A 27,061-nucleotide genomic window follows, 5' to 3' on the forward strand; every position below is an offset into this window, starting at 1 on the left:
TGCTGAATTCTTGAGAGTCCCTTGGACAGCAAAGAGATCAAACCAGCCCATCCTAAAGAAAATCAACCCCAAATATTCATTGGAAAGACTGATGCTTAGGCCACCTGATGCAAAGAGCCGACTTATTGGAAAAGAGCCTGATGCTGGGAAAGGTTGAGGGCAGGAGGAGGAGGCGGGTGACAGAGGATGAGTGGCTGGATGGCATCACCGGCTCAATAGACAGTGAGTTTGAGCAAGCTCCAGGAGATGACGAAGGACAGGGAAGCCTGGCATGCTGCAGTCCACGGGGCTGCGAAAAGTCGCACGTGACTTAGTGGCTGAACAAGTACATTCACACTGTTATGTAGCCATCACCACCATCCACCTTCAGAATTCTTTCCACCTTGCAAAACAGAAATTCTGTCCCCACTAAACAGTAATTCTTAATTTCCTCTCCCCTTAGTCCCTAGAAACCACCATTCTACTTTATGTCTCCATGAATTTGACTTTTCTAGGTACCTCATGTAAGTTCACCCACATAGTATTTCTCCTTTTGTGACTGGCTTATTTCATTTAGCATCATGTCTTCAAGGTTCATCCATGGTTGGGCAGGTGTCAGAACTTCCTTTATAAAATTGAATAATAGACCCTTGTATGTATAGAAAACGTTTCATTTATCCATTCAGTCTTCAACGAACACTTGAGATGCTTCCAACTTTTGGCTACTGTAAATAATGCTGCTATGAACTTGAGTGTACAAATATCTCTTTGGGTCCTTATTTTCAACATTTGAGAGTATATTCCCAGAAGCAGAATCACTAAGTCTTATGGTAATTATGCATTCAGCTCTTTGAGTAACTTTCATATTGTTTTCCACAGTACCTGCTCCATTTTACTTTCCTACCAGCAGTGACAAGAGTTCTAATTATTCTAGATCTATGCCAACAACAACAACAGCAATGCCAACATTTGTTATTTTCTGGGTTTTTTGATAGTGGCTGTCCTGAAAGTGTGAGATGGTATCTTATTGTAGTTTTTATTTGCATTTCCCTAATGATTAGTGATGCTGAACACCTTTCAGATGCTTATTAGCCATTTGTATAACTTCTTTGGAGAAATGTGTATTCAAGGCCTCTGCCCATTTTATTAAAAAAATTTTCTTTTTATTCTTAAATTGTGAAGGTATGATAACACATCTACAGGAGACTTGGAAAATACAGAATGGGGTTATATATAGTTCCACTATATATTACAATTATTTTTTAAAGTGACTAAATTAAGATTTTTAGTTGGAATTTCAATATCAAACTCTCAAAAATTAAGAGGATGATCCTCTGCCCATTTTTTAAAAATCAGGTTGTGTTTTGTTGTTGAGTTGCAGGAGTTATTTATATATTCTGCATATTAACCCCTCATTAGATGTATGACTTGCAAATATTTGCTTTTATTCCATAGACTGGCCTCCCACCCTATTGAATGTGTCCTTTGAAGCACAGAAATTTTAAATTGTGATGTAGCACAATTTATTTTTATTTTGCTGCCTATGCTTTTGGTGTTATCTTCAGCAAATCTCTGCTAAATCCAGTGTCATGAAGCCTTTCCTCTATGTTTTCTCCTAAGAGTTCCATAGTTTCAGGTCTTAAAATTAGGTCTTCAGTGCATTATTAATTAATTTTTCTATATGGTAAAAAAAGCAAGGGTCCAGCATCTCTCTTTTGCATGTGAATATCCAATTTCTCCAGCATCATATGTTGGAAAGTCTGCCCTTTCCCATTGAATATTTGGTCTTAGCACTCTTGTCAGAATCATTTGACCACGTGTGAGGGTTTATTTCTGGGCTTTCTATTCTCTTCTATTGGTCTCTATGTCTTTGTTAATAATGTTTAATATTAAATACACATTTGAAATCAAACATATTTGAAATAAAGCTGAAATAATATTTTTGATATATTGGGTTAAATACAGTCTTGAAATCAGTTTTTTCTGCTGCTTCTTACTTCTTCAGTGTAGTTCCTCAAACATTTTAAATCACACGTGTGGCCTGCATTACGTTTTCTCTTAGTGCAGCTCTGGATGCTCTGAACTCAGGCCACCAGGCAACAGCTGACACTGGGGATTCAGAGACAGTCTGTGAGCTCCCCTCCTTTTGTGTTTATCATTTGTGCTTAGGGAGCAGGAGAGTAGTGTGGTTGAGAAGTCAGGTTTCTGAATCAGGGACACAGGTTTCAGTCTTCAGTACCTGCTCTGCCAATACAACAGCCACTGGCCACAGATGCCCACTGAGCACTTGAAACATGGTTTGGTGCAAATGGAGGTGCACCAGAAATACACATTCAGACTCGATTTCAGAGACTTGGTACCAAAAAAAGTGACATAAAGTATCTCAGTAATGACCTTTATATGAATTACATGTTGAAATATTAATATTTTTGATAGAGTGGTTTAAGTAAAATATATTATTAAAGTGAATTCAAATTGTGGGTTCATTAATTTCTAATTGCTTTTAAGAGCAGTTTCAGGTTCACAGAAAAACTGAGTGGAAGGTATAGAGATTTCTGCATCCCCCTGTTCCTGCTAGCCCATTGTCAACACCCTCACCAGATGGTACCTTTGTTACAATTAATTAATGTACAAGGACATATCATTATCACCCAGCGTCCGCAGTCTACATTGCAGTTCACTCTTGATGTTGTACATTCTATGGGTCTGAACAATTAACAACATGTATCTACCATTAGAGGAACCTACAGAAAAGTTCTGCTGCCCTAACAATCCTCTATGCTCTACCTGTTTCTCCTACTTTCCCCAGCCCCCAGCAACCACTGATCATTTCACTATCTCCACAGTTTTGCCTTTTCTAGAATGTCATATGGAGAAGGCAATGGCACCCCACTCCAGTACTCTTGCCTGGAGTATCCCATGGACGGAGGAGCCTGGTAGGCTGCAGTCCATAGGGTCGCAAAGAGTCGGACACGACTGAGTGACTTCACTTTCCTGCATTGGAGAAGGAAATGGCAACCCACTCCAGTGTTCTTGCCTGGAGAATCCCAGGGACAGTGGAGCCTGGTGGGCTGCCGTCTACGGGGTCGCGCAGAGTCGGACACGACTGAAGCGACTGAGCAGCAGCAGAATGTCGAAAGTTAGAATCATACACTGCGCAGCCTTTTTAGATGAGCTTCCTTCATCTAGTAATAACCATCTACAAGGTTCCTCCATGCGTTTTCAAGGCTTGATGGCTCATGTCTTGTTTATTTTTTTGAATGCTGCTCCTATAATTTTAAAATAATATTTGCAGCTCACACGATAGTTCTGTTGGATACTTGTTGGCTTGGAATGGGCAGTTTTCAGAGTCTGGCATCTCCCTGCTTCTCAAGCCACTCAGGTTCAAGCCTGGTAAATACTTGTTCCCTACAACGTGACATGTCAGCCTCCTTACCTTCACATGCTAAACTCTCTTTACCTTTCTTTTCCCTGAAGACTAATTCATATGCAGACCCAGTTCAAACAAGACATGTTCAGTGAAGCCTTCCTAAATTTCCACTGGACCTGAAGTCACCTTTTACAGCATTTTGTACTTTATATTGTAAATTTTTATGTGCCTGACTTCCCTTTTGGATTTGAGCTCCCTGAAACTAGGAACTATATTTTGTTCATCTTTGGGTTATTGATCCCTAGCACAGAAACTGACATTCAGTAGGCACTCACAGATGCTGAGTGAGTAAATGAGAGAAGGAAACACAATAAAATTCAGATTATCCTCCAGTAAGAGACAACATATCCCCTTAAACATCATTCAGCTCAGAAAAGTAACTTAAATGCAACAAACCAGGCTGCAAAAGTGTATCAACCAACAGCTAAAATTATTTACAAACTAAAATGGTTTTTTTTTAAGTCAAATCAACACCATAATATTTATAAAGTGCGTCACAATTAAGAGACGGTAAACCAGTCCCAAATGGTTAGCAGATTCTGACTGGCCTGGAAGAGAGGGACCAGCTATGGAAACTGAATGGTTAAAACCACATTCCATATCCATTAGCCGAGAGCCCAGACCCCACCAGAATAGAGGCCCTGAAACTGAGCCTTTGATGTAGCTTCCAAAGAAAGCCACCAAGATGATTAAAGGGTTGGAAAATGAGATTTATGGGGAATGGCCACAGGAACAGAGACAATTTTGCCCAGACAAGAGAAAAGGCCGAAGGGCGACTTAATAAGCATCTTCAATCATTGTTACTACACAGACGATGGTGACCAGATGGTCTCTGTTTCCACCAAAGAAAAGGACACTGAAATGGACATAAGCTGAAGCATGAGAAGTTGTCTAGTCTTAAAGAAAATTTAATGGCTAAGAACTAGCACACAGTGAAGCGGACCAGTGAGTGCGTGCTATTGTCTTTATTATGCTAAGAAAGCGCAAGTGGGTGGGGTTTGTTCAGGCCTTCACAATCCTTTGTTGAGGGCAAATTCTCAACTGGCTGATCATCAAACGAATCATGTCATGCACAACCACATGAAGAGAAAACAAAGATGCGAAAATTGAAACACAGCACCCTCTGGTGTACACACTGTCCTTCAATCAAGGGAGATTCTTGACATATGTCAGTATTTCCCAAAATATAGGGTCCAGACCATGACAGAGTCCAGAGAAACTTCTCCCAGGCTGGTCCTAGTGCTCTTTTAATGGCAACATCCAGCTGCATCAGCCACCTCTCTGCACCTCCCCCTTCCACACCAGGAATGCTATCACACAGGCAAACTCGCGTCTGTGAACGGCGGACACGGCTGTATCCCAATCATGCTTCAATGCCAAACTCAGACTCTGAGACATCAACTGCCACATGAACATCTTATGTTGAGGCATGACGATTCTGTCTACCACGTCATTTGAGCTCTGCCCTACATCCAGGAATATATTAAACACGAAAGTTAGGAATCACCCAAATGGGTTGCTCTTCTGATATGCCCCCCTGCTCTGCCACGGTGTACATGGCCCTTCCTTTCCAATCTTTGTCTGCTGAATGCCAACAGGCCACTTTTTATCTCTTCCTAGGCTATGTGCTCCAGAACTGCCTCCATATCCCTTCCTTTTATTGTTAAGTACTAAAGGCATTCTACACACTCAGCAAGTCTGAGAAATCAGTCAGGGATGTTTCACGGTCCTCCCCAGGTCTCTAGCTATCTTGCGCTTGGTGGAACCTCATTACACGACATGGATACTTCATCCACGTGACTCACGATGGTGTGTCCTAGAGGAATACAGCACCGGCCCTGTATCCAAAAGCACAGCCCCGTGTGGGGAGGTGGGTCAATACAGGTGTCAGTCGCTGAAGCTCAAAGCTGTAAGTGCTGATGGAGAAAAGAAAACAAGCAATGGAAACACCAGAGAAGTACGACCTGGGCGTTCCTCAGGGCGGGAGCGGAGAACTGACGTCCTGGGGGAGAAGGCCCCGAAGGGCGAGAGGCGCTGTCCACCACAGGGGAGGCAGCAGCGAGTGTCAGTCTAGGTGTACGGATCTCGCGGCCCCCAGGCCTGTCGCCACCGGGAGAACCGAGCCACGTGACACACTTCTCCTCCTGTCCCAGGGTCTCCATGAGGACGGAGAACCTCAAGGCTGTGCCTGAACAACCTGACCTCTGTGCGTTACGCAAGGTGTGTACCTATGTGGCAACCAGCAGGAACGGTGCAGGCCGGGCACTGGTCTGATGACGGCGTGAACGGGCTGGCGTGGGGAGCGCCAGGAGTCACGGCATCTGGCTGGAAAGTTCCCACAGGAACTCCCGACAGCCTCCTTGGCCACCACCGGCCCAGCGAGTCCCAGCCTTGCTCCGGGACCCTCCCTGACAGCACGGCGACAACACTGTGACCATGGATACAAGCCTCCCCTGAGGCTGTGGGCTGAGGCAAGAGCGGCCATTGTGTTACCACTATGCCTCCACCACCCAGCACATCTGGAGCCTGGACAAACTGGCTAATAAACAAAGTCATCAGCTCGTGTGCACGACAAGAGCTAAAAGCGCAGAGCCACGGGCCCACAATCCCAACGCCTCCCCCACACGGTTCACCTCGCATTGTTCCTCCTCCTCGGTTCTCCATCCTGGCCTGGTTCAGGCTCTCCTGTTCTTTCATTTTATCCTCACAGATCAACCCTGAGCCTCTGGCTGAGGAAAAGGCGCACATATGTGTGCCCCACTTAAGAGCAACCTATGTCACATGGAAAAGCCACCAAGCCACAGGGGTGACAGGGAAGTGGCTTCCCCCACACTCAGAAGAATGTGAACTTACCTCCTCACAAGGGAAACGGAGAAACCCAACCCAAGTACAGTGTAAAAATAGGTCACTGCCTGAATACAGCCCTGTGGGTTACTGGCAGCCGGGCCCCTCTGCCTCTGACTCCAGGGTCACAGGAGAGTGGCGGCAGCGTCTCAGAATGAGGGCTCCACGGCCAGCTGGCCGCCTCGGCCTGGCCTGCCCACTGGCATTCTAGAACTGTGGGCAGCTCAGCAAGCCTCTGGTGCTGCCGACGTGGAATGGCCAGAGACGGTAAGTTGTGTTCTGAACAAACTAGAAGACAATTCAAGGTTGTCCTTAGGATAAGTCTCTTTCGCCTGTATCTGGTCATACTTCATTCAACGGGAAAAAAGAGAGGGCACTCGGTTAGCTTGCTTATGTCGATGTGGAGCCAGCAGCAGCCTCTTTTCCATGACAGAGTCACAATTTTGAATTACTGTAATGCTTTATTTGCAGCAAATTCTCTGGGTGTACATGACTGGGAGGGGTGTCAACATTTTGGTTCTATGCCAAAAAAAAAAAAAAAACCACCACACACACACAAACTGCTGTGGACTGCCTTTAACAAAAGGCTGAGGATTACTGATCAAGAATCAAAGGAAGAACAGAGAAGATGGGAGTTCCCTGGTGCTTGGTGGCTAGGATGCAATGCTTTCAGCGCTGTGGGCTGGGTTCAGTTCCTGGCCAGGGAACTGAGATCCTGCCAGCTACACAGCTCCGCCCCCCTCTCCCCAAAAAACAACACAGAAAGAAGGAGAAGGACATGTAAGCAAGACATTTTATTAGCGAACAGCATATTTCAAAATATCAGTGATTGACATTTATTAAACATGGGTTCAGAGGACTCTTTTGGTAGAGTAATTGTAAAAAAGAGTTTCCATATAAAAACAGCCCTGGCTCAGACAGTATCTGGTGTATATGACTTTTCTCGCTAAAGAACGGCAAGGTCTCCAAGGTAAGGGCTCTGCGCTAGGCCACTCAGCTTCAGAATGGTGGTGTGCGCACGGTGGGCATCTATTAAACACACCTGTTGGAGGAGAGTCCACCTACAGGGTCCTGCTTTACCAGCAAAAAACGGGGGACTGTAATTACAAGTGTTTCCATTCGATAGCCAACTTGTTACCTGGGATCGAACCTCAGTTTGGGTCCCTTGATACTAAAGGACTCAATACCCAGTCATCGCTTATATCTATGGAAAACTCATAGCTACAGGGCCTGAAAAGTCAAGCTAAATCTTAATGCTGACATCTAAATAACATTAATTCAAACGTACATCTCAACTGTTTCCAACAGAAACTGAGATAACTAGCGAGGCTGAACAGAAGGAAAACTGAGTGATAAAGGATTTAGAGAAAGAACTGAGAGAGAGGGAGTGACGGGGGGAAGGGTAAAGGGAAAGAGAAGGAAAAGAAGAAAAGGGAGAGAAGGAAGGAGGAAAACACCAAAGCAGTGGCTTCTTTACCAGAAAACATTTTCACAGAAATTTACATAATTGTTTAGCATCTATTCATGTGAAAACACGTCACAAAAACCTAGAAATTCAATAGCTCTACGTAAATTTGTATATCATTCATTAAAACCTTCTGATGAATTTGAAAAATACTAATATAGAGGCAAGGAACTTCTGTAATTTGCAGAAATACATAAGCAACTCACATTTTACCCAAATGGAGCCCTCTAAACCTGGCCCCCCTCCTCCAAGGTAGAGTCTTGGTTCACAGATTAGAATCACTAATACATGCAGAATAGAAGGAAATTTATCTACCAAGTACTATTTGGATTCCACAGCACAAGCAATAAAACTCCAATTCACAGTGGCTTTCACAATAAGTGGGGCTTGCTGGTACTCCGAAGTGGACAGTCTGGAGCGAGTCTGATTCAGTGGCCCTGGGATGGAAGCCAGGGCCTGCTCTCTAACGAGCACATGTCAGCCACATCCTCAGAACGGAGAGAGGGCTGGCTGTGGGAAGCCCTCTCAGAACACTGAGGAGAGCCTTCTTCCCGAAGTCCTCAGCAAACATTCAGAAGGCCTCCTGACCTGGGTCCCAAGCCTAGTACCGGACCAACCACCCGCCTCGGCCGCCCTGGGCACTGCCACTGGGTTAATCTCTGCGGTGACCTGTGAGCGGTTGGCTGATTGAGCTTAAACACTCAAGGGCCACCCCTGGGCTGAGGGGGCCAATCCCTCTCAACCAGAGGACAAAACCAATGTGGTCTGCTATGAAGTGGGGAGGCAGAAGAGGTGGGGAGGAACGGGGACAATTACAAAGTCCTCCACACCTCACCCAGTGGTGAATTTGACTCAGACACCCAGTGTCGAGGGCAAACAGGGAAGTGCATTCTGGGTGATATTTTATAAAAATGAACACGTATTCCTAAACAGAGACTAATTCCCTTGGAGGTAAACGCAAGAAGAAACATGTCTCCAAACTCCATGTAAGGGAAAACAGACAAAGGTGTGAGAGCAGTCTAAGTTTAGAAAGACACAGTGAAACCCCATCAAATAGGCCATTATTACACTGATTCTAGAGAAGGCAGAAGTAAATCGAAACCAACTGAGGTCATTTCAGCAGAGCGCTGCGGTGAAATGGTCCAGATGCTTCTCTTCAAATGACCTAACTTACTCAAAGAACAGAGACTGGCTAGTCTTGGACTCTTTCTTATATATTACATTTCTAAAACTTAGCTAAGTCTCTTTAAAAATATGATCTCTAGAGTTTCTCGAGTGATTGTCATCATCAGATCATCCTCTCAGAGTATGTGTGCATGCACCTGCGTGTACCTGTCACTTGTTTGGAATAAAACATCTGAGTGCTGCTGGGTGCTCAGTTCTGTGCTAAGAGACAGGGCAGAAATGAAAGGATTCAAGGCCACATCTCCGCCCCCAACGAGTACAACCACCACTTCCACCACTCGCTGAGTATTTGTCAGGCACTGTGCCAACTGCTTTACATTTATTTCCTCATTTAATTTAATCCTTAGAATAATCACAGGAGCTAAGTATCATCAACGCATTTTCCAAATTGGGAAAACAAAGTTAAACGGTTAAGTAACTTGATTCAGGTCACACAAGCAGCAGGCCACAGCTGGGATTCACACCTAGGGCTTCCTGATTCCACAACTGCACTCTTAACCCACAGCACAAACACCCCGGAAACGTGAGTGCACTAGAGTGAGGAGTTCAGTTCTGGGATGGAGAGCTGAGCCCCCAGGATTCTGAGGAAGTCAGAGAAGGCACGTGGTGTCAGGATGAGCCATCGCGTGCCGCCACCAGTCGTGTGAGCTGACGCCCAACTGCTAATACACCATCTGTCCCCTGCCCTCGGACCCATGGCCAGCTCCTGGAATGTCTCTTCACTGTCAGCCACTGATAAAAATGGAAGGCCAGTGATATTTGTGCAGGCCTTATGACGTTTCACAGCTATCTCCAAGGATGGAGTGAGTTCTGTCTTACTGTGCAAAGATTTCCTCTCTGTGCCAGAGATAAGACCATACATTGAAGGAATTAGGGCTTCCCGGGTGGCTCAGAATCCGGCTGCAGTGTGGGAGACCTGGGTTCGATCTCTGGGTTAGGAAGATCCCCTGGAGGAGGGCATGACGACCTACTCCAGTATTCTTGCCTGGAGAATTCCATGGACAGAGGAGCCTGGCGGGCTACAGTCCACGGCATCGCAAAGAGTCAGACATGACTGAGAGACTAAGCACATTGAGGAATTAAGTCTCAAACTCTTTGGGCAAATACTGCTGAATATCGACATGATTTTTATAACCCTAGCCCCAAGGAGTATGTGAAAATGGCCTTTAAAATTTTTTTTCCCTTTTATTTTTTTCTCTGGATGGGGCAACAAGTACACAGGATACACGAATCCAAAGTACAGAAGGATATATGTGAAAACCACCTTTAAAACACATGAGATCAATTGTCACTAACTTCTTAGCACTGTGACAAAGTAAATGTAACACCAGGTCTGAACAAAATGTAATACTACTTCCTCTGTGCTGGTCTCCGTGTACAGAAAGTGATGAGAGTGGATGGAGGCAGTGTCCCTCTCACGCCTCAGCAGCCCCTTTACAAAGCAGCCGACTCTGGTTACCTCAGGACAGGGTGGACCTCCCAACCTTCAGGGTAAGTACCCTTGTTTCAAGGGCCCTGGAGTTTCAAGCAACAGAGCAATATCTCCTAATATAGCACAGGGTCAGAAGCCTATGGGACTCCTCTGCATTCACAGAATCGGAGAGGGTGGGCAGGCAAGGAGTATCAATCCTCTAGTCCTTTGCAGTGAACAGGATGTGCTGGCAGGGCGGCTCCTCGTTCCCATGGAAGGAGCAATGGTGAGGTATGATCTCGAATTAAGACTGATGCTGTCAGGTCGATGGGAAACTTCAGGGTCACGTCTGGGACCTGGAATCACTTTCAGTTTCAACCTACATTTGACTGATCCCTCTGCACCAGGTTCTGAGCTAACATCTGTTCACGGCCACAGACAGTCCTGGGAAACGGACTTTTCATCTCTACTTACTTGTGTGGACACCAGGGCTCAGGCGAGTCAGGTCTATGTTCACAGATCTGGAATGTTTAGAGTAGGGACCAGACCCAACCTCCTGAGGCCAAGTTCAGCATTCATTCCACGTTGTGCAAGGTTTAGGGCCTTGGAATATTATTATATAAACTGGGGTTTGGATGGTCATCCTCATTATGACCTCAAGCTCTCACTCTACTTTCTAAAGCAGGAGAATAAATCATGTGAAGGGGGCTGTTTGAAGGCCAAGGGCAGTAAGTGTTGCAGGGAATGCACAAAGTCGTGTGGAAACCCTGGGGGGAGGATCAGCTCAGACTGAAGTAGGGATGGGAAGACCTCACACAGGTGAGACCACCCTCTGGGCAGGGCCTTCGGGGGCTAACAAAAGCGCAGACGTGGAGAGGAAAGCTCAGAGAAAGGGACCTGTGCAGGAAACATCGGCCAACAGGGTTTCTCCACGTGGGAACTGACAGTGTAGACCAGGTAACTCTCCGTTCTGGGGGCTGCACTGCAGGACATTTAACCACATCCCCGACCTTTATCCACTAGGTGCCAGCGGCACTTCCCACCCTGCCCCTTTGTGACAATAAAAAAATAAAAAATGTCTCCCGACATGGCCAAACATTCCCTGCTGGGAAGTACTGCCTCCTTAGATGGTGATGTGCCAGCAGCTGGGGTCTGGCTGGCTAGGAGTCTGAGGAAGAGCAGAGAAAGAAGGGGCGGCCACAAACCAGACAGGAGAGGGAACAGGTGTGCGCCCCACGCATCCTCTCCTCGGCCCCAGCAGGGACGAAAAACAGGGCCAAACGTGACCCCAGGAGGAGGTCCCTCTGAAGGATGCCCAGCAGGATCCTGGTTGGGAGAAGAATGCTTGCAGGAGGAGAGAAACTCTAGGCCAGGCAACTGGCAACGGGCACCTTTACTCCCATGCTCTCTTTTCTCCTCTCAGAGAACTGCAGCAAAGAAGGAAGACACGGGGAATCTACGGGAACCTGGAATTCCCAAACCTGTTTGGGAGCCACAAGGGAAGCTGGAGCAGGAGGAGGAGTGAGCCGTGATTCACCTGGGACAGCAACATCGTCCTGCCCCTTCAGGCCACCTGCCAACCCCACACCTCTCACCCCAGGACCACGGTCACCTGGGAAAAGCAGAAAGGGACTCGGATCCTTATCCTGGGAGCAGAAGGAGAAAGGAGATAGGGGGTGAAGATGAAAGAATTCTGAAGTTCAAGAAATACACACCGACAGAGTTCACAAAGGAGACAATGCTTTTCGGCCAAGTGACAACAAAGTAGAATGGGCCTGGGGGTTCGAGGAAAGGAGAGGCAGAGAATGGAAACACAGGCAGCACGAGGACCCCCAGTGCCAGTCCTGGGTGAGGCCCACCGCAGAAGGGGCCGTTCAAGTTTCATACCTCATGCAACACCTGTGAAGGTGCCAGCAGCACCATCTTTTTCTAGCAGAGAGTTAGGTACCAGGAGGCAAGGAATTTCTCTTGGTTCCCGGTCGGAGGAACCTCCCCGGGTGACCAGAGGCCCCGGGCATGGTTGGTGAGTCCCTGGCGCTGCACCTCCCCTGGGCTCCAGGGCCCACGGCCTCCTGAGACCATCAGGGGCTGTGTTCTGGGCTCTGTGTGTCCAGCATCTCCTTAAATCCACGGGGGAAGAAGCAAGAGTTAATGGGAGGCAAGCAGAGGGCCGCTGCGGCCCAGCTGTGAGCCGAGGGCAGAGGCCCTGGGCCCGCCACTTACGTAAGTGCTGCTCTGGCTCTGCTCGGGCCCTGGAGTGAAGCGGGGCTCTTGCCTCCCCTGTGCTGTGTATAATCTCCACTTTGGCAGAGGAGTCCACCACAGTTTCACAGTTCAGTCACAAGAGATACTTGCTTCCCCCCACCCCTTAAGAATTCAGCAAATTTTCTTTTACTAATGATGCCACGGAATAATACTACAGACTATGGCGTAAGATTTAGATGCTTTCCCCACATTTCCAAGCATTTTTCTCTCTCAAAAACCACTTTATTTATTTCTGGTTCCACTTCAAGAAGAAGAAGAAGGGTGAAAATGAGATGGTGAAGAGACAGCTCAAAACATTCCATAATTACAGCCTTTGATTCTGGGATCTCAAGGCTCCAATCCCAGATGGGACAGGGTTGCCCTTTACTAACTCAACAGGGGCGGATCCATTAACCAAGAATATACCCCTCTTCTTTTTTTTTGGGGGGGGGGGCAATTTTTTTAGCAATTACCTGGTGGCTCAGATGGTACAGTGTTGGCCTGCAATGTGGGAGAACCAGGTTCGATCTCTGGGTTGGGAAGATACCCTGGAGAAGGAAATGGCACCCCACTCCAGTATTCTTGCCTGGAAAATCCCATGGATGGAGGAGCCTGGCAGGCTACAGTCCATGGGGTTGCAAACAGTCAGACACGACTGAAGCAATTTCACTTTTTTTTTTTTTGGCTGTGTGACTGAACTTAGTTTCCGGATCAGGGATTGACCCTGTTCCTGTGCAGTGGAGTGGAGTCCTAACCACTGGGCCTCCAGGGAAGTCAAAGAGCACGTGTTTGATACAAAGTAGGCCAGGTTTGCTGTTCATTCTTTCTCTTCTGCCTCCTAACCCCTTATCCTGGAATCTATGACCTCATGACTATAGAATGAATATCACTGAATCATTCATTTGTCCTGGGACTTCACTGAAGATAAGTTTTGCTTAGTAAACCGCTTCTTCAGCCGTAGTACACATCTGAAAAATATTTTCTGAGATCTTTAAAAGTATAAATTTATAAATATTCACCATATTAACTTCCTGTTAGTCCTAAAAGGTTCTCTAATTACTGAAAGCCATAGTTTATTACTCTAACACAAGTTGTTATAACACATACTCACTTGAACATTAAAATGTTACATTTCTTTAAGTATACTCAGTCCTTTAACTTCTTACCAATTTGGTTGGGTCTTCCTCAAGATCAGTTATTCCCAGATGGTGAGCTTTTAAGAAATAACATCAAAAACCTGATGTTTTCATGAGATGACAGGTCAAGAACAAAACTAGGCTTTAAAAATATTAATTGTACTAACACTGATACTGCAATCTAAGTATCAGCAGAGCTATTATCTATAGGCATAGCTCTCACAGAGAGCATGCAGATGTTTTGAGACTCGCTGACACTGGGCAGCTCAGTTCTAGCAGGTTCAATTCCAAGGTGGCCTGTCACTATGGTGGGAGTCAGATAAACCTAAATCCCAACCCTGACTCAGCAACTTCCTAGGGCAGGTCACTTGGGTCTTGGGTGATGTATTTAACCTCCCAAACCTCAGTTTTCTTTTATAAAATGGGAATGGAATCAGTGCATACAGGGTAAGTTTCACTACAAAAATCAAACAAAGTTTATGGCAAGAGTCCCCAAGATCTAATGCTTGATGCTATGAGGTGGAGCTGATATAATAATAACAGAAATAAAAGCACACAATAAATGTAATGCACTTGAAATCATCCCCCGCCCCACACCGCAATAACTCACGGTCTGTGGAAAAACTGTCTTCCACAAAACCCATCCTCCATGCCAGAAAGGCTGGGACCGCTGGTCTGTGGGCAAGCACCCTTGACGGGCATGTGGGCAGTCAAGCAGAAGTCTCAGGCTTCCTGCCTCTGCCCTCTGTCCCTGAGCTCCCCTATCACCAAGGTGGCCCCTGGTTCCTGGGCACTGACCCTCTCGTCTGCAGCCGGTTGTGGGGACTTCAGCAACCTTTGCTGCCTGTACACACACAGGCCCCCTTCCCCCATTAGCCGTCAGACACACAAATCACCGTCTTCAGTGCCTGGCGTCATGGTCCGTCCTTAGCGTGGCCCAACCTGCCCTTTCTGAGCTCCTTGCAAACCCAAGTCTTCTCATTCTAACTACCCAGGCCATCCCCCTGCTTCAGAGACCTTACACAGCGCCCCCCCCACCCCACCCCGGCCTACACTCTGAACTCCAAACTGTTTCACGTGGCTTCTGAGTCCTTTCATCCGGTTCCCGACCGCTGCCAGTTCGCCGGCCACCACTCCTTTCCATCCGCACACTCTACAGCCAAGCAATTCTACATAAGGTACCAGAACTTGGATGCTATCTTATCACTCAACTTTATACACACTTCTCTACCTAGAACACCCTCCTCCTCTCTTTTATTCGGCAAAGTCCTAGACAGTCTTCAAAATTCACTCAAAAGGCCCCCCACTTGGGTGACTGTCTGTCAAGTAAGTAGTGACTGTGTCTCGTACCTTTGTCTGTTGCTGCAAGTGCCATGCTGTAGTTATTTTTCATGTTTTCTTGTAATTCACTGCTGCTAAGTCGCTTCAGTCATGTCCGACTCTGTGCGACCCCATAGACGGCAGCCTACCAGGCTCCCCCGTCCCTGGGATTCTCCAGGCAAGAACACTGGAGTGGACTGCCATTTCCTTCTCCAATGCATGAAAGTGAAAAGTGAAAGGGGAGTCGCTCAGTCGTGTCCGACTCTTAGAGACCCCATGGACTGCAGGCTCCTCCATCCATGGGATTTTCCAGGCAAAAGTACTGGAGCAGGGTGCCATTCACTAGACCACTGTAAATATCTTCTCTGGAAGGTGAACCCAGGACTCACTCTTACACTGAGTAGTTACTCAGGAAATGTTTACGGTGTTGAACCAAAGAAGCTGGTGGGAAGAGCCACTGAAAAGCAGGGGCTGCAAGCCACTGGGAGAGCAGGCAGCGGGGGAATTTGACAATATTCCCATTGAAAATGGGAAAATGGTGGTGACTGCCAGAGTTCAGAAAAAGAAACCCTTTTTATGTGGTTACAACTCTAACACGTCAATTACATTTACCTAAAGCCCGTGGAACTCCAAATTGTAGTTTCTCCCCAGCCTCATTATCTTATAAAGTTCCCGGCTCTGAGGAATGATCGTGGGCAATTATGTTTGCAGTTTTTGGCGATGCCAGTTCATGGCTATGTTTTTCTGTTCACTGAACTGGCTCATTTCTTCAGGAGAACAAACTGTTCCGCACTGAGGCAGGAATTGGCTGGGTTCTAACAAAAAGATTTTTCCCCCCTGACAGTGTTTTTGCAAAAGACCCAAGTCAATTTATAGCCAAGTAACAAAAGGTCAGAAAGGTTAGTCAAGCAATGGGCGTAATTCCTGTGTGTCACAGCCAATAAAGGAAATGGGTGGGAATAAATAGTATGCAATTTTAACCTGAACTTATTTGTGCAAAACTATTATTGTAAACTATACAAAGGGACCCATGGCTTCCAATACAAAGGGTTTCCCACTCTGTTTTTTTTTTTTAAAGATACATTTACTGTGATGACCTCCAATTCATTTTCAAGTGGAAAAATGTCAAAAACTTTTTCACACTAATTTTGAAAAAATTTGGTCATTGTTTTGCAGCCCTGAAACAGAGAAATAATCACATAAAAAAATTAAAAGTTTCCCAGTTAAATCGCAATACAATTTCCATGGCTGAATTTAATACAAAATCTTTGCCAAAAGAAAAACAAAATTAACCAAAAGACAAGGCGGAGAAAAAGACACTACAAAGGCCAAAGTTTATCGGTTTTAATCATGCTAGAAGTGTGACAAACTACTGCATTATTCAACGAGCATAACAACAACAAGAAATGCCTGCCTTTAAAACAGACACGAAGAGCTGACATCAGAGGCAAGCAAAAGGAAGACAGATGAGTAACAGCCTGTACCGGGCGGCCAACCAGGCCCAGGCCCATGGGTCTGGGGAGTAAGGAAGCCTTTCAGATTTCAAGGCTGTTGGAACTTTCCACCCCGATTCCACCATCATGATGTCTATAGTAGTCACACTTAAAACAGCCTAATCATCCAAAATCACTGCTGCCATGAAATGAAAAGACGCTGGCTCCTTGGAAGAAAAGTTACGACCAACCTAGACAGAATATTAAAAAGCAGAGACATTACTGTGTTGACAAAGGTCTATCTAAGTCAAAGCTATGGTTTTTCCAGTGGTCATGTATGGATGTGAGAGTTGGACCATAAAGAAGGCTGAGCACCAAAGAACTGGTACTTTCCAACTGTGGTGTTGGAGGAGACTCTTAAGAGCCCTTGGACTGCAAGGAGATCCAACCAGTCAACCTAAAGGAAATCAACCCTGAATACTCACGGAAAGGACTGATGCTGAAGCTGAAACTCCAATATTTTGGCCACCTGATGTGAAGAGCTGACACATTAGAAAAGACCCCAATGCCAGGAAAGACTGAGGGCAGGAAGAAAAGGGGAGGACAGAGGATAAGACGGTTGGAAGACATCACCGACTCAATGGACACGAGTTTCAGTAAGCTCCAGGAGATGGTGAAGGATGGTGCTGCAGTCCGTGGGGTCGCAAAGAGTTGGACATGACTGAGCAACTGAACAATAACAACAATCATCCAAAAGCGTTGTTGTTGTTGTTTAGGTGCTAAGTTGTATCCATCTCTTTTGTAACCCCATGGACTGTAGTCTACCAGGCTCCTCAGTCCATGGGATTTTCCAGGAAGAATACTGGAGAGGAAGATGAACAGTTAAACAGAACACCATCATGGTCCTGGACAAGATGTTGTAAACCATTTCTGTCCCAGCCTCCTTGCTAAGCACAATTATAAATCCTGTAAATAACACAAGAGGCAACCAAAGGAGAAGTCTGAAAGGTTGGGAAAGGAAGGTGAACAGGTTAGGGACCCCAGGACTAAAGGAACAGTGCAGCAGCAGCAGGGCAGCTCGTGACTCCCCTATCCAACTACAGAAGGAGGCCCGGGTCAAATATTTCCCAAGCCCCATCCAGACTAGCAATAGACAGCAATCCAGGAAAGCACATCCTTCCTATGATGGAATGGGAGTTCTGTTGACAACACCAGGCCAGCTGGGAGCACCAATAAGGAGGATAGGTCAGGAGCCCACTGATACGAAAACAATCTGGGAAAACACTCTCCCTCCCTGTAGGGCCCCCAGGAAATACCCTTTATCCCAGCGGGATGGAGGCTCCTGTCGCCTACATGAAGGCACCAGGCATTGTGGCCTGGGAAAACTTCTTCCTTCCATCAGCTAGCACCAGCAAGGTCCAGTGGGAGCCCCAGCTGCACCAGAAAAATCGAGCAGACCAAAACTGTAATAGCAAAGGCTCTGAAGAGTAAATTGTCAATGGAACCACAGCCCATAAAGGTAGGTCCCAATTTGTGTACTAATCTAAAGACAGTGACTTCCTGGTAAAATACAAGGTTTAAAAAGGACCCAGAGTTTCCTAACATAATAGACAAAATGTCTAGAACAGAATGGGAAACCTCCTTACCAAGAACCAGGAAAACCACACTTGAATGAGAAAAGACAATCAACTGACACCAATACCGAAGTAAATCTGATGTTGGAATCAGCTTACAAGGGATATTAAAGCAGCCCTCACAAAAAAGCTGCAATAAGCAACTGCAAATTCTCATGAAATAAACGAAAACATAGCAAATCGCATCAAAGAAACAGAAGTTATAAAAAGGACCAAATAAAAATCATAGCCCCGAAAGACGTAGTAATAGAAGTAAAAACTTTCTAGATGGGTTTAATAATGGAGACGACAGAGGATAAAATAAATGAACTTGAAGATAGGCCAATAGAATTTACCCATTATGAACAAAAAAGACCAGCCTGAAAACAAATGAACAGAGCCTCAGGAACTTGTGAGACAAAAACGAAAGATCCAACGTTCATATCCCCAGGGTCCCGGAAGGAGAATAAAGAGATGGGCTGAGAGTATTCAAAAAGATAATGGCTGAGAATTTCCCAAATGTGGTGAAAGACATAAATCCACAGATTCAAGAAGCTGGGCAAGCCTCAAATAAATAAATTCAAAGAAATTCATGACAAGACACATGATTAAGTTTCTGATCATCAAAGACAAAGAAAAACCCTTGAAAACTGAGAAAAACAACACAACCTCTAAGGGAAAACCGATTCAACAGACTGCTCTTCTGAAACCATGGAGGCCAAAAGGAAGCAGCACAATATTTTCTATGTTGAAAGAAAAGAACTGTCAACCATGAATTCTGTATTTGGGGAAACTATACCTCAAGATCAGAGGGGTATAAAGACATTCTCAGACTAAGGAGAACTAAAAGAATGTGTAGCTAGAAGACCTACCCTTAAAAAATGGCTATAGGAAGTTCTTCAAAGAGATAGGAAATGATTAAAGAAAAAAATCTTCTTGGAGCATTGGTTAGGAATAAAGAACAGAAAAAGGAAATGAATATATATAATAGACTATCCTTCTCCTTGTGAATTCTACATCATATTTAGTGACTGAAACAAACATTATAATACCATCTGATGTTCAATATGATTATATATAAAAGGCAGGATGGAAGTAAGGTTTTCACATTTCAAAGTGGTGAATTGTTGATACCAGTAGACCGTTACAAGCCAAATATATATACTGTAATACTCAAAGCAGCCACAAAGAAAATGAATGATACAAGGAGATATACTCAAAAACACTACAAATACTATAAAATCCTTTAAAATGTTCAAGTAACCAAAGAAATGCAAGAAAAGAGAAACTGGAGGGAAAACAAATAATAAAATGGCAGATTAAAACTCTAATGTAAAAATTTTTTGTTTTTGTTAAGTCGTATCTGACTCTTTTGTGACCCCAGGGACTGCAGCCCACCAGGCTCCTCTGTCCATGCGATCCAGGCAAGAATACTGGACTGAGCTACCATCTCCTTCTCTAGGGGATCTTCCCAACCCAGGAATCGAACCTCCGTCTCCTGCCTGCATCTCCTGTACTGCAGGCATACTCTTTACTGCTGAGCCACCAGGAAAGCCCTAACGTACAGATAATTACCTTAAATGTACACGGTCTGAACACACCAATTAAAAAGCACAAAGTGTCAGAAGGGATTAAAGCCACAACCCAACGATATGCTGTTCACATGAAACTCACTTCAAATTCAATGAGATAAGTAGGCTGATGAGCCTCTTGATGAAAGTGAAAGAGGAGAACGAAAAAGTTGACTTAAAACTCAACATTCAGAAAATGAAGATCATGGCATCCAGTTCCATCACTTCATGGCAAATAGATGGGGAAACGATGGAAACAGTGACAGACTTTATTTTGGGGGGCTCCAAAATCACTCCAGATGGTGACTGCAGCCATGCAATTAAAAGACGTTTGCTCCTCAGAAGAAAAGTTCTGACCAACCTAGACAGCATATTAAAAAGCAGAGACCATGGGGGCCCAGTGTGCAATGGCTGCAAATAGCAGGCTCCTTGGTAGTGTATGCAACCTGTTGCCTGTACAGGCTGCCCTAAGGGACCTTGGAGACAACTCTTCCTAGTGGGCATTCATGACTGGCCTGCTGTTTCCCAATCTAGACTCCAGACAGGTATGCGCGGTGCCTTTGGAAAGCCTCAGGGCACAGTGGCCAGGGTCCACATTGGCCAGGTCATAATGTCCATCCGCACCAAGCTGCAGAACAAGGAACATGTGATTGAAGCCCTCCGCCGGGCCAAGTTCAAGTTCCCTGGCCGCCAGAAGATCCACATCTCTAAGAAGTGGGGATTTACCAAATTCAACGCGGATGAATTTGAGAACATGGTGGCAGAAAAGCGACTCATCCCAGATGGCTGTGGGGTCAAATACATCCCTAATCGTGGTCCCCTGGACAAATGGCGGGCCCTGCACTCATGAGCATCAGCGCTGTCCCCTCCTTAATCATGCTCACCAATAAATGCTATTTCCTGTCAAAAAAAAAAAAAAGCAGAGACATTATTTTGCTGACAAAGGTCCGTCTAGTCAAAGCTATGGTTTTTCCAGTACTCATGTATGGATGTGAGAGTTGGACTATAAAGAAAGCTGAGTGCTGAAGAAATGATGCTTATAAACTGTGGTGTTGGAGGAAACTCTTGAGAGTCCCCAGGACTGCAAGGCGATCAAACCAGTCCATCCTAAAGGAAATCAGTCATGAATATTCATTGGAAGGACTGATGCTGAAGCTGAAACTCCAATAATTTGGCCACCTGATGCAAAGAACTGACTCATTGGAAAAGACCCTGATGCTGGGAAAGGTTTAAGGTGGGAGGAGAAGGAGACAACAAGAGGATGAGATGGTTGGATGGAATCACCAACTCAATGGACATGAGTTTAAGTAAACTCTAGGAGGTGGTGATGGACAGGGAGGCCTGGTGTGCTGCAGTTCATGGGGTCACAGAGAGTTGGACACAACTGAGCGACTGAACTGAACTGAAGCAGGCTGAAAATACAATAGACAGAATATCAGTAGCTCCTTTAAATTGTGCTTATGAATAATTGTTAATGATATGAGAGAATGCTCAGATTAAATCAGCAAATATTTTGAAAATAAGATACCAAATGTATATACAGCATGACTTCACACTGTATGTAAACAATTTATAAATGCCTAAAAAGAATTCATGTTAGGGTATCACCACTAGCAAGAATCTCAATTATCTTCATAATGTTTTCTTATGTTTTTCAGATTTCTACCATAAGAATGAATGGCTTTTATAATCAGAAAACATTATTTTTTAAATTCTCTTCAATTCAAGCAGTCTATTAAAGATAACTGCTGCTGCCCAGGAAGTAAGACCTAATATTTATTATCAGTAGCCACCATTAATGTGGCTCTTTCTACTTTCATTAATGTGGCGATTTGGCTGTCTCTCCCTTTCCTGCTCCCCAGAGGACCAGAGGTACAAGGCAGATGGCCTGAAAGACTCAGAAAGTCTTCTCTCTGCAAGCTTCATGCATGAGATCCAGGAGATGGAGGTAGGGAGAGGAGGAAGCTGATGGATGGGGGCAGCAGAGCCGGTCTGCTGGAACCCTGCCTCTTCCCAGTGGTCTCCAGAGTCACTGCTCCAGGCCTCCACAGGCCTGACCACTAAGCTGGGAACCATGAATCTTCAGCCCATCACCCAAGGTCACAGGAACACGTCTTGGTTCTCACAGCCCCACAGAGCCTAACAGGAGGACCCTCTCGCCACGCTGGAGGCCACAGTACAGAAGGGGAAACTCTTCTATTCGATACTGCCAAGCCCGTATCATTTTAACACCCTTATCTTCCTTTCTTTCTCAAAATCTCTAACTTTATCCAGGATCCCAATGATAAGCGTCCTACTGTAACCGACCCAACTCTTTTTCTGGCATTTCAAGCAAGAAAACTCAGGTAATCTTCAATTCTTCCTTACCCTTAATGTGTATATCCAATCTATTATCACAAGGAAGATTCAACACAAAATGCAGGAGGTAGCAGATACAATGATTTCTAAGATTCCCTATCAGAAATCTGTTATTCTTTTACCAAAGATTACCTTTACCCTTAATTTTTTAAACAATTTTTTATTGAGCTCTGATAGTTATTTAGCCACACCATGTGTCATGGGGGATATTAATCCCCTGACCAGGAACCAAACCTACACCCCCTACATTGGAAGCTCAGAGTCTTAACCACTGGACTGCCAGGGCAGTCCCATCTCTACCCTTTCTTAACACAATGAATAAATGACCCTCTTGAAGTCAGAGCTGAAATCTCTGACCAAGGCTCCTCCATGTATAAGATGCTTCCTTGTTGATATAGGGCTTGATTTTACAGTCAATGAGACTATTTTGAGACTTTCCACTGTTATGATCAATTCTGGAAAAGTTGCCTTTTTCTCTGAGGACACAGAATCCCATTTCTAAGGCCACAGGATAACTCAAAGCCAACCTTGACTTTACAGCACTTTTGCAAATACTGTAGGATCACTTAATGCCCCCACCCCTGCCATCTCCTGGAGCTAAACTTTGACAAACGTGATGAGGTAACACCATTTTAAAAATACATGAGCATGTATTGGAGACCTTGTTAACTTTTAAAATAAACTTTTCCTTTACCTGTTCTCTTGCTTTTTGGGGCTAGAGTGGAAAAAGCATGAACACTGGAGTTAAAGAGTGTCCCTGTTACTTATTAGCCACATAACTTTGCAGACTCTTCATCTATAAAATGGAAATAAGTACACATGCCTCTTGTGAGGATTAAGTAATATATTACTTATAAAAGTGCCTGGCGTATCAGAGGTGCTCTCTTGGATCCATTTAACATTCCTCCTTTAGTTTCTTTTTTCCAACTACTTCTCATGTATGATTTATGGTTTATGTTTTTATGGAACTAAATGAGTCACCTGAAATTCTTTTGGAACAAAAAAAAGCATTTAAAAATATGACATAAAAATAGTAGACACTCTGCTGGGAAGTAGGGGTGGGCACTGACTGGGAAGGGATATGAGGCAACTTTCTGGGTAATGATATCTTTGTAGGAGTTTGTTACACAGGTGTATGCATGTGTCAAAACTCAGCAAATGTACTGTTAAAATTTAACTATAATGAAATGTACCAATCTTACCTCAGAAGAAAAAAAACTATCAACAAATAATGACCTCTTCCTTGGTGATATGCATGCCAAAGCACTGAGGGGGAATGGATAAAAAACAGGATGGACAGACGGACAGACAGAGGAATAGGAAGCACAGAATAAAATGCTAATGTTCAAACCTGGTGGTGGGTGTATGGCTGCTCAGTGTAAAAGCCTTTCAGTTTTGCATTATGTTTGAAATTTTTCTTAGTAAAGTGTTGGGAAAACAGACTCAGTGGAAAAGAATGGAAGGCATTCAGTACACATTAGCTCTCTTCCAGAACCTTCCCCCTGCTTTCATTCATCCATTTGCCTGCAAACACTTCCTAGGCACACAGTGTAGTATCGCCTAGTACAAAGTGCTTAACTTCAAGTGCTCAGCATCTGTCCCCTCTTCTATGGAATAATAACTACATGTGCCTCATGGGGGTGTTGTGTGGATTAAGATGATAAACATATAACATTTAAGTTCAGTACTTGACATGGAGCTGGTGCTCGATAAATGTTAGCTACTATTATATAAAGAGCAAGGGCATTATAGTATCATGGGTATTCAGTATCAAGCAGTGGATAGAAGCCCTGACCCCTAACTGACTGCTAGGGTTCAAATCTCAACTTTACCACTTTGTAGCTCTGGGCAAAACCCTTAACCTTTCGGTGCTTCAATTTCCTGTTCTTGGAAAAAAGCGGTAACCAGGGGTTATTATGGGGTTATTGTGACAATTCAACATGATGTTACATACTAAGTGCTTAGACAGTGGCTGGAGCAGTGTAAACACTCGTCAATGTTAGCAAACTCACTGTGCTGGGTACCTAGAGAATATGAAGAAGAATGGAATGCGCAAGTCCCTGACACCTCAAGGAGTTGGTTATCCAGGTGAGGGGAGAGCCATGTCAACAGAAGCATCCCAAAGTGGCATGTGATGTGTGCCACAGGGGAGATGTACTCCTCTGGGTTTGGGATACCAGAAAACGGACTGATGATAATGACTGAGGGAGACAGAGCCCTCGAGTGAGCGGCACTGGGTGATCTGGGACTTGAAAGCTGAGAAGAGGAAGGACAGGGCTGGCAATATGAAAGCGCACGGTACAGAGAACCTACCAGAGCTTAATGAGAGATAGGCAGGGGCAGGTTAGAAGGTGTGAGGCTGAAAGAGACTGGGATCCGACGGCAGAAAGCTTGCTTGATGAATGTGGGCTTTGTTCTGTAAAAGTATTTTGAAAAAAATGACCATCCATTCATATATTCCATATATGGAATGTAGAAGAGGTAGGTCTTCAAAATAAAACCTTTTTTAGAAAAAAGAAAAAAAGAGCCTTAATTTTTCTGATAAATAAATATTTATCCACTGCACTCTTTATATAGAATAACTAAAAATTCATTAGAATTACTATTTTACCAATTCAAGGAATCTCTACTCAATAAGAAGGCCCAGAGGTTCCAGGAGGGGCAGGAAGTGTGCAATCAAGTTAGTTAGCACCACCCATTGGTTCACTGCTTTCAGGCTTAGTTTGGAATCTGAGCCGAGATTAAATTCGGGAAGGGAGAAAGGTCCAGGCAGCAGAAGAGAAGGGCTGGCTCCCTTTGGATGCTGCCAGCTGGCCGTGCTGTGCCTCTCAGAGCTTGCTTGGCCTCGGTAAACACATTTCGTTTGATGGCTGTAGACACAGAGCAAACCCACGAAGCTCAAATTGTCTTCAACATCAGAGCCCTGAGGGGAGCGGTCCACAGATGGGAAAGCTTTTACAAATAAAGGCAGCAAATGCTGCTTCCAAATTATGTAAATTAAATATATGAACTACACATGAAAACATCTTTCCTTTCAAGCACTATTGGAAGGAAATTAAACTAACATTAAAAGGTTTAAAAGTTAGAGGACTGTATATAGGGAAACTTCTATCTTGGTGTAAACCAAGCCCTTTTAGTGGAGGCACCTTTGAGTGAGTGGGTGGGCTGGCTGTTTCAGGCTCAGAGGAATGGACTCCTGGTCTGTAGGCTCAGAGTGGAGCATCGCTGTCTGGCTCACTGCTGTGTTCTCTGGGCCTAATACCGTGCCTGGCCCATAGTGGGTGCTCACAAAATATCTGTTAACTGAGTAAGTACATGATCTAGTCCCCAGCTTCGTAAATTCACTGGCATTATTAAATTCTTAATTGAGTGGGGTAGAACTGGTTTAATCCCAACTGAACTCAATAGAAATACATTAGATCCACCCCACCCCCATAGCTTTCCAGGGGGCCTCCCTGGGGGCTCAGTGGTAAAGAACCCACCTGTCAATGCAGGAGACACAAGTTTGATCCTAGGTCAGGAAGAATTCCTGCAGAAGGAAATGGCAACCTGCTCTAATATTCCTGCCTGGGAAATCCCAAGGACAGAGGAGTCTAACAGGCTACAGACCCTGGGGTCACAAAGAGTCAGACACAATTTAGTGACTGAACAACAACAACAACAGCTTTCCAGGAGCCCCACTATTTCTGAAATTTACCCAGAATTGTCTGTTTCTAGGTGGCTCAGTGTAAAGAATCCACCTGCCAAAGCGGAGTCACAAGAGACGTGGGTTTGATCCCTGAGTCAGGAAGATCCCCTGGAGGAGGAAATGGCAACCCACTCCAGTATTCTTGCCTGGAAAATCCCACGGACAGAGGAGCCTGACGGGCTACAGTCCACGGGGCTGCAAAGAGCCGGACACGACTGAGCGACTGAGCATGCACGCGCGTCTGTTCCTAACATGAAAGCACCTGGGAAACAGAAGCCCCAGTCAGGTGGCCACCTGAGAAACAAAGTTAGACCTTCTAGAAAAGTCTTCCACCTACATATGTAGCGAGACCAGCTTTGCGGCAAGCAGAATGCTCCCCCCAGGCCACTGTGGCGTCTCGCTCTCGTGGACAAAGGGAAATGTATTCTGATGAAATCCAACCCTCCGGATCCTTCCCAGGCTCCATGCAGACTCCCAATCTGGTGTCCTTTTGCAGCATTCTTTACTTGAACAAGCCATAAACCCCTTGCTTTTAAGATTTTTCTGTTTATAGGGCTTTAATTTGACCTCTAATGACCAAAGAGGGACTTTCATCTCCATATGCCTCCAGAGGATCACTCAGTCTGGTCATCTCTGCACGGATGTGCACCAACTTTTCACGCCATTTTGGCCTCAGCATCAAATGCTGGACAGTATCTGCAGAGAACCCTAGAGTAGCCAGTGATACCCACTCATGGCTCTGTTTAACACTACTTTGATTTTTTTTCCCCTTAAGTGCAGTATCTTGTATTGTCTAATTTTCTATCTACTTGGCCTCATAAAATTTTCAGGAAAATCTCCCATCAGCATAGCTTTTTACTACCATACCCTTTAGAAAGGTCTAGGAGATTCAACAGATCTGGAATGAGCCTAGAGGCAGCACAGTGAAAGGTCATTATTAACACGCACCCCACTTGGAGAAGAGATCTTAACTCTAAGCTTTCTTTCCTCTTCTGAAGCCTGTTTCTACCCAGGACCAGACAGTTTATCCCATGATGGCTTTTTACTTAAAAGAAAAATAAGACAGAGAAAAAACCAAAAAAAAACAAAAAGTTTTTAAAATTTGAGCTAATTTTAGACTTACAGAAAAGTTGCAAAAAATAGTACAGAGTTTCCTTATATCCCTGACCCTGTGTCCCCGACACACTGGAAAAGACCATGTTGCTGGGAAAGATTGAGGGCAGCAGAGGATGAGATGGTTAGATGGCATCACCAACTCAAGGGATATGAATCTAAGCAAACTCCAGGATATAGTGAAGGACAGGGAAGCCTGGCATGCTGCAGTCTATGGGGCTGAAGAGTCAGACATGATTTAGCAACTGAACAACAACAACAGTGTCCTCAA

The 27,061-nt window shown here is 44.9% G+C and overlaps 1 protein-coding gene and 1 pseudogene across 3 annotated transcripts in view; one reads left to right on the forward strand and one right to left on the reverse strand.

Moving 5' to 3' along the window:
• The window catches only part of ZHX3 (zinc fingers and homeoboxes 3), a 115,297-nt gene that overhangs the window by 30,160 nt on the left and 58,076 nt on the right, over positions 1 to 27,061 (reverse strand). The window lies entirely within an intron of this gene.
• Positions 19,998 to 20,120, forward strand: LOC138417989 (small nucleolar RNA SNORA70; annotated as a pseudogene).

The sequence above is a fragment of the Ovis canadensis genome, chromosome 13 (assembly GCF_042477335.2).
Source record: "Ovis canadensis isolate MfBH-ARS-UI-01 breed Bighorn chromosome 13, ARS-UI_OviCan_v2, whole genome shotgun sequence".
NCBI lineage: Eukaryota > Metazoa > Chordata > Mammalia > Artiodactyla > Bovidae > Ovis > Ovis canadensis.